Below are 9,272 nucleotides of genomic sequence, written 5' to 3'. Positions count from 1 at the left end.
GAAGAAGAAGAAGAAGAAGAAGAAGAAGAAGAAGAAGAAGAAGAAGATGATTTTGAACATTGAAGAATACCTGCACTTCCATGGTTTTGGACATTGAAGAAAAAAACATAATTATTTAAATAAAAAAAAAATTATGAAGAAGAAAGAAAGAAAGAAAAAGGATCTAAATTAAAAAGAAGAAAGAAAAAAGAAGAATTTATGAAAATAATAAATTTATTATTTTTTCGGATGATGCTAATGTGAAGCTGACATGGTGTTGACGTGGCGCTGACGTAGCAGCGCGTGTAAAACACCACACCCACATGCAAGTGGTGTAATACCTGACAGGGTGTAAAAAGTACCACTTTTTTATAGTTAAGGTGTGTAATAGGTCACTAGTATAGTTTAGGTGTGGCTTAAACTTTTCGGGTATAGTTTGGGGTGGAAACGATGCCTTTTCCCATAAAGGAATTCAATTTATACGTTATTATTCAACATATATTCAAAACCATGCACGTATAATCACTAATACTTTAAAACTTTAATTCAATTTTATTGGCACATATAAGTGATTTTCATATGATCGATTCGAAGAAATTTGAATAATACAAATTTCATATCCCTAATTGCAGTAACATTCTCCATCTTTGCACTTAGCAGCCAAAGTAAATGGATAACAATGATAATAACAATCTGAACCCTTGTTGCATACCTCTGCTGCAACTTCCAAGCAAAACAAACCTGCAAAATCATTTATAAAAAAAATCATACTAAAAAAATATATATTTTTTCAAAATAATAAGAAAAAAATAGTTTTATTTTTAATCATCTAATATCCAAAATCAATTGGCACAACAAACCCAGATCTACGCCGAGTAGGCTCATTAATTGGATAAAGCGTACCACCCAGTGGCGGACCTAAAAAGTTTTATTTATAATATTTGAAACTCAATATATTTAATTACCTATATACATAATATAAATTTTTTTTAAATATACGCAATGTAATTTTCTAATGATTATTTTTTACTATGAGAAAATATTTGTGAAAAAAAAAATGAGTCTCATATAAGATGTCATGTTAATTTAAAACATCAAGAATTAATTTATCATTTTATGTTAATTTTATTTTTATTAAATATTATTAAATTTTTAATACCTAAATGACTTATAATAATTAATTAGGGGTGATATAGTAAAATTAAGATTGAAGCAGCTGAAGTAGACATGTCATAAATGTCTATTTTGTCTTTTTTATATTAAATATTATTAATTTTCTTATATGTAAATGTTTTACAATAATTAATTAGGGATAATATAGTAAAATCACGGAGCAAACATACTTGTGAATTTTTTTAAATAAGTCTCATATAAGATCTCGTATTAATTTAAAATAACAAGAATTGATTTATCATTTATATCAATCTTATTATTTATTAAATATTATTAATTTTTTAATACCTAGATGACTTATAATAATTAATTTGAGGTGATATAATAAAAGTACGATTGAAGCAGCTGAAACAGACATGTCATAAATATCTATTTTATCTTTTTTAATTAAGTATTATTAATTTATTTATATATAAATGACTTAAAATAATTAATTAGAAATAATATAATAAAATTACGGAGTAGCTGAAGCAGGTGAAGAAGTAGGCATATTGACGAAGAGTTGCCTGCTTCTTCACTCTTTTTTTTTTTTTTTGAAAAATTCAGGAAAACTCCCAGCCGCTACACCCTTCGGATGTGCGCACTGGGTAAAACTCCCCCTATGCACAACCTGCAAGTAACATCAGGGGTTTCTAACCGTACCCGGCAGGCTCGACTAAAAGGCCCTATCTGAGAATCAATCCCAGATAGCTGTGGTGGATTTTCAACCCCCGACCAGTGAGTCACACCACAAGGGTCCAAAAAAAGGCCCCAATAGAAAATGCTTCTTCACTCTTGTTAATAGTAGTAATAATTTATAGGGGAAAATAAATCTGATTAATCTGGAAAAACATTTATTGTGTTGGACCATTATTTTTTGTGTTGTTTAGCTAGTTGGAATATAAAATAAGCAAATTGGAATAAATTAGATCGAATGCATGTTTAACCAAGTTTTGTACAAAATACTTACTAAATAATAGTGAAAATAATTACTTTAGATTTTGCTTGAATATACTATTCCCTCCATTTTATATTTTTTTGACTTATATTGACTGATACATTCTTTAAAAAGTTTTAAATTAGAGATGTATATTACCAAACTTATTTTATTAATAATATTTTAAACTCTAAATTTGACTATCAATACAACTTTGTGTAGTCATGTTATACCAAAGGTAGTAGAAAAATAGAAAAAGATAATACATCCTCAAGTTTTCTCAAAAAATCGACTTCACATTTAAGTACCGATGACTTACTACACTCTATACATATGAAAAGTGAATTTAGTATCACTCTAAAAGCTAATGTGGCAAAAAAAATAAATTAAAAAGAAGATGCATCTTTTATAAATTTATTTATTGTTCCTTTTGTAGGCGGCAAGAAATTTACTTTTATTAAAAATATCTTAGTACTTTGATTTAAACAATTCAAATTTTCGTATTAATAAATAGAGTTTTTACGGCTCGAGGCGGAGCTAGCCTCCTTTAGGGGGTTCAGCCGAACCACCTTCGACGAAAAAATATACTATTTATACATGATTAAAATTATTTTTTATGTGATTATAGTAGGTGTTGAACCGCCTTCGACTAAATTTTCTTTCAATATTGAACCCCTCAGTTGAAATTCTGGTTTCATCTCTGTTTACAGCAATAGTCAAAGAAATGTGATGCAAACAAATGACTAACATCTTATTAATTAAAATTAGTCCTTTCTTTTAAAAATAATAATATAATTATGTATGAAAGTAATTGTTTGATGTCTTCTAAGAATACCATCCCCCAAAAAAATTAATACGGAAGAACCAAAAAATAATTTTAGTTATTAATAATATTTTTATTTTGTATATATATTCTAAAATACGTATTAAAATTTAACTTTACACCACTAATTTTATTGATACAGAGATTGCAATTGTTGTTTCCAATCAGAAGATTGACTTAACAAGGAACGATTGTATATTATGATATGACGTTATATGTAGCATGCAAGATAATATTAAATAAACTTTTCATACGTAATTACATATGACTGATGAATTTGATATTATGATATGACTTAATTTTCTTTTTATAGCCATTTTAAAATATAAAAAATGTAAGTTACTCACTCAACCAATGGAAATAGAAACTTTTTCCACAATGAAATGTTAAAACTCTACTTTAATTCGTGTTATTTTCTATTATTCTTGAGATTAAGAATTCAGGTTTTTAGGTTTTACTAGATTAGGCGTACGCGTCTTGCGTGTATCTCATTTTAATGAGTTCAAACATTACATTAAATAGGATATTTGTTTAAATAATATAGATGAATATAATAATTATATTTAATATTTTTTAGTATGTAAAGATGAAGAATTTATTTATTAAACCTAATATTTATCAAAAATATTTTTAAAAGTCGATCGATAATCATCTACCATCTGTAAATTGTAACAAAATAATATAATGATAGAGACATCAAAATAATATAATTAAATCTAATCTTTATACACAAAAAATTTCTCAAAGTTGTCCGACACTCATCTACCACTTGTAAACAAAAACAAAATAATACGATAATAGAGATATCAAAATAATACAACTAAACCTAACTTTACATAAAAAAAATTCTTCAAAGCCGACTAACATTTATCTACCACCTGTGAACTGCAACAAAATAATATGATAAAAGTGATAACAAAATAATACAATTAAACTTAAATTTTACACACAAAAATTTCTCAAACCCGATCGAGATTCATCTACGAATTGTAAACTACCACAAAATAACAAACTAATAGAGATATTACGATAACACAATAAAACCTAACCTTTATCTAAAAAAAAATTTAAAGCCGAGCCACATTCATCTAGCATTTGTAAATTAAAATAAAACAATAAGATAATAAAGATATCAAAACAATACAATTAACCCTAACCTTTACACAAAAAATTCTTCAAAGTCAACCGACATTCATCTACGACCTGTAAACTATAAAAAAAATATACTAGTGATTACAAATTTTTTATTTTAATCCAACTAATTCTTGTCTGAGCGAAAATTTTGACCCTAAAGAATGATTTGAATGAAAATAAAGAAGATATATATATATATATATATATATATATAAATACCAACCCTTTTGGAAGTAATTACACTCTTTCCCACTTTTCTAATTACTTTACTCTCTCTCCCCTATTAATATACATAACATAGTCGACATATACATTGCATTCTGTGTATATTTTGGAATTTTTGTAATATGTTTAGGGAGTTGGGATTTTTTGTAATATTGAAAATATAAGTTGTGTATTTGTGTAATTTTTTACACACATGTTGAATTCTATTATGATGAAAAAAATAATGAAGAAGTGGACGGTTAGAAAATCAAACATCCACTAATCTAGATATGCAATCGAATCAAGTTAGATGAGTATCAATCTTATTCTCCCATTTATCTTAATTAAGCACCCCAAGAGAGAACCAAAGCTAACACAAATATCACGTAGATTACTCGTATTTCTGCACAAAATAGAATACATATATTCACATAGATTGCTAGTATCTCTGTACAAATTAAAACACAAGTATCATGTAGATTGCTAGTATTTCTGCGCAAAACACAAATTAGAATAACTATTGCGGATGGAAATTATTAATTAATTTTCATACCATATATTTTAGAAGTTCATATATTTTAGGAAGTCTAGCTTAAAGGAAAATATTAATTAATTCTCCTACTATATATTTTAGGAGTCCCACATATTTTAGGAAGTCTAGTTAATATAATAAAAATAATTAAATAATAAATTAAAATAGTGAAAAGATAATTTTGTCTAAAGAAGAGTCTTTTAATGAAGGGTAAAAAGTTCAAATCATTTTTCTAAAGGTCTTCACACTTTTAATATATTATATAAATTTATTATTAAAAAAAGGGTGGAAAAAGGTTCTGACATATTTTGGGTTTTATTTATCTATAATCTATAATTTATAATATGTTAAAAGTGTGAAGAATCTTAAAAATGTTGTTTGAACTTTTTGTCCTTCATTAAAAGTCTTTGTTTTAGACAAAATCGTTTTTTCACTATTTTTTTCTTATATTTAAGAGTTGAAAATTAATTAAATATACCTATAGTAAAAAATTCTCTTAGTAGAAGTCATCGGAATTAATGACAATTGATACATTTTTCATTAGTTTAAGAATTCTAAATCAACTAAATTTGATTTTAAGAAGATTTGAAAAATCTAAAAATAAATACAAAAGCGTTAGAATAAGAGAAAATTAAGAAGTACCAAACATTTAAAAGTTTTAAGTACGTAGTAAGAATGTAATGAATGATTTTGTAAAAATTTGACTTTAAAAAACAAGTTTTTAAATTAAAAAAAGAGAAAAATAATTGTACCACAAATATGGTTTAAATTGATGCATCTCTCTTAGCCTTTTGAGTCAGGGGTCTATCGAAAACAACCTCTTTACTTCTTTAGAGGTAGTGGTATGGACTGCGTACATTCTACCTTTCCCAGAACCCACGATATGGGAATATACTGGGTTTGTTGTTGTTGTTGTATCTCTCTTAGCCTTTCACAGTAAGGGAACGAGGTACTGCTGGCTAACACAAAAGTAATGATGACCAACCACTTGAAACTTCTGGTGATAATATATATATGTGTTTACACTCAAATATATATTTATGTGAACATTATTATATTAAAATGTGAAGGATCTTTGAAAAATGAGTTAAACTTTTTATGCTTCACTAAAAAATCTCCATAATAAATAAAATTATTTAATTTTAAATAATTAAATATTATACGTGAGAGGAACGTGTGATTAAACTAGTTATTAAAAAACGGGTGGAAAAAGGTTCTGACATATTCCACCAGGTAAAGTTTTAACGAAAAAGGCTAAAAAATACTCCTGAACTATCTGAAATAGCTCAAAAATGCCCCTCGTTAGATTTTTGACTCAAAAATACCCCTCCGTTAAATATTGGCTCAAAAATACCCCTTCCTCTAACGGAATTTGAAAAAGGATCAAAAATACCCCTGAACTATCTGAAATGGGTCAAAAATACTCCTCTGTTAAATATTTGGCTCAAAAATACCCCTCCCCTTAACGAAATTAATTTATTTCGATTGAGTTAAACCCTAACTTTAACTTTTTAACCCTAATACTTTAATTTTTTTTATATAAAAGTATTTTTAAAATTTTAAAAATAAGATAATGTAAAAAAGTATTTGAATTATAATATAAATTGGTTGAATTTGATTTGAAAAATAAGCATACATTTATTCTAAAAAGGTATTTTCACTTTACATCTTTTTAATCTTTAAAGAAATTAACGAAATATAAATTTTCACTTAAAGAAATTACTGAAATATAAATTAAATGATGAATTTTATATAAATTAACGAAATAATCTAAATAATTTAATTTCGTTAAAACCCCATCTGTTAAATATTTGGCTCAAAAATATCCCTACCCTTAAAGAAATTAAATTATTTCAATTGAATTAAATCCTAACTTTAACTTTTACACCCTAATATTTTAATTTTTTTACATAAAAGTATTTTTTTAATTTTAAAATAAGATAATGAAAAAAAGTATTTGAATTATAATATTAGTTGGTTGAATTTGATTTGGAAAATAAACATACATTTATTCTAAAAAGGTATTTTCACTTTACATCTTTTTAATCTTTAAAGAAATTAACAAAATATAAATTAATGAAATTAACGAAATATAAATTTTCACTTAAAGAAATTAACGAAATATAAATTAAACGATGAACTTTATATAAATTAACGAAATAATTTAATTTCGTTAAGGGAGGGGTATTTTTGAGCCAAATATTTAACAGATGGGTATTTTTGACCTATTTCAGATAGTTCAGGGGTATTTTTGATCCTTTTCCGAATTCCGTTAGAGGGAGGGGTATTTTTTAGCCAAATATTTAACGGAAGGGTATTTTTGAGCCAAAAATCTAACAAAAGGCATTTTTGAGCTATTTCAAATAGTTCAGGGGTATTTTTGGGCCTTTTTCGAAGTTTTAAATTTTTATTTTAAGATATTTGACTTGCTTATAGAATACTTTTAATAATTTCTCTCAATCGATAATATTGCATCACGCTAAATAAAATCTCATTCATGATTGAAATTGCGATATGATTTTTTATATGTTTTGTCTAAAATTACAATCTAAACTAATTAATAACTCAAAGGAAAGATATTAAATTTATAACTTTATCATTCAAGAAATACTCAGTATCATGAATACATCTTTAAAGGCTCGATACATTATATAATAATTAATAACCACTACATTGAATATTTAATATAATTATCTTGGCAGTTGGCACATATAAGTGCTTTACAATTTTCAAATATGTATTTAGTGGTTTTAAAAATATATTTATATTCTTAAAGACAGTGACAATATTGATAAGGTGGGCATTCCCCTGGATATGGATAACAATAAAGATAACAATCAGTAGCTGTGTTGCATAGGTGGAGTGCTGAAACTTTCAAGCAAAATAAACCTGCCAAATTAAAAAAAAAAAAAAAAAAAAAATTGTCAAAACAAAAAAAATAAAGAATAATATTTTTTTTTAATTTAATCACATGATATCCAAAAATAATTGGCACGATTAATTCAGATCTACATCGAGTAAGCTTATCCATCAAGCACCCTCACCCAATGATGAATATCAAAATTTTATTTAGAGTGTTCGAAATTCAATATTTTATTATTATTATTATTATTATTATTTTTAAATGAATGATTATATTGACTACTTTTTAGCTTGTCCATCTTTCAACCTTCTTGAAATCATTTCGTATTAATGATGGAGAGAGTCCAGAATATTTCACCCGTAGTAAATAAAACAAAATTTACATAATATTTTAGTCTAACACTAAGAACCTTTCTCCATCCAAAAAAAAAAAAAAAACTAAACTAAAATGGATAGAAATTTAACACTAAAAAAGAAGAACAACATAAATTGATAAAGCACAAATAATTGGGAAGTAGAGAGATTAATTACACACCAATAATTGCAATTAGAATGGCATAAACCAAGAACAATGTTGTAAAGCAAACTCTAGCCATCTCTTAATAAGATAAAATAAAAGTTTTGATGATAATATTTTTTTTATAATTATATTGAATCAAGTTTTACTTTTGGAGATGTTTATATACACATTTGTAGGGAAAACAAAATTTGTTTTATGTGGAATTTAAGTTGGAAAGACGTTTATAACATTGCTTTTTTTGGCTTTGATTTTGATTTTGCTTTTGGTTAGTTGGTGTGTTATATGTAATCTATAATAATTCGCATGGTGATGGATCTAGAATTTAGCAGTCGTGAGTGTTCAGGAGGTTAAAGTACATATATTGACATTCAAAGTTTTAAGATTCTGATACAAATCAAATGGCCACCCTAATTTTTGAAGACATGATTGGAGACCATCGCTTAAAGGCTCAAGACTTGGTCACCCTGAGGGCACAAGAATATGCAAGGAACACCCATTTTGAGCCTCCCATTGAGCATACCATTCATCAAGGCCGTGAGTGGAAGATTACTTGGAGTATTGAAGACTCGAGGATTCACGATTTTGGAGACTTAATAGCTCACGATTTTGGGCCATCTTCATTTGAGGGCATTTTGGTCACTTCACTTTACCCAAAATGCACTCCATGGCCACCCCTCTCATTAAGGGTAGTGTAGTCATTTGTCTTCTTTTGTAATGTAAATAAATAGAACAAGATAGGGTTTTAGGGAGTTAGTTGATTGTTGATGTAAGACTTGAAAAATGAAATACCTTTAGTTGTAGGGCTTGGAATAGCCATCACACCGAAATGAGGGCAACAAGTGTGGATATCACTTATATTGCAATGTTGGCTTGATACGTTGGTGCTTAGAGGAGGTAAAGTTCCTCTTGTGTCAACGTAGGAGTTAGGTTAACCGTTGTGTGTAGTGTTAAGAGTCCAAGAGTATCACATGTTCTTGGATTCTTAAGATTATATCAACCAAGGTCTAACTATCTATCCATTTTGTTTATGTTGTAATCGTTTGTTTGTGTTCTTGTAATCCAAAGCCGTGACTTGTTGTTTTTGTTCGATTGTTGTTGTTCTTCATCTTCTTCTTGTTAACATAGTTTG

At 27.0% G+C, this 9,272-nt stretch overlaps 1 long non-coding RNA gene across 1 annotated transcript; it reads right to left on the bottom strand.

Moving 5' to 3' along the window:
• Positions 1 to 7,262: 7,262 nt before the first annotated feature.
• LOC124887002 lies at positions 7,263 to 8,280 on the bottom strand. Its single transcript, XR_007044418.1, has 2 exons — positions 8,159 to 8,280; positions 7,263 to 7,650 (listed from the first exon to the last, which is right to left on the bottom strand). It is a non-coding gene; the product is annotated as an uncharacterized LOC124887002 (long non-coding RNA).
• Positions 8,281 to 9,272: the final 992 nt, after the last annotated feature.

This window comes from Capsicum annuum, chromosome 9 (assembly GCF_002878395.1).
Source record: "Capsicum annuum cultivar UCD-10X-F1 chromosome 9, UCD10Xv1.1, whole genome shotgun sequence".
In the NCBI taxonomy this organism is placed as follows: Eukaryota; Viridiplantae; Streptophyta; class Magnoliopsida; order Solanales; family Solanaceae; genus Capsicum; species Capsicum annuum.
Note: the sequence above shows the minus strand (reverse complement) of the source record. Positions and strands in the feature narration are given on the sequence as shown.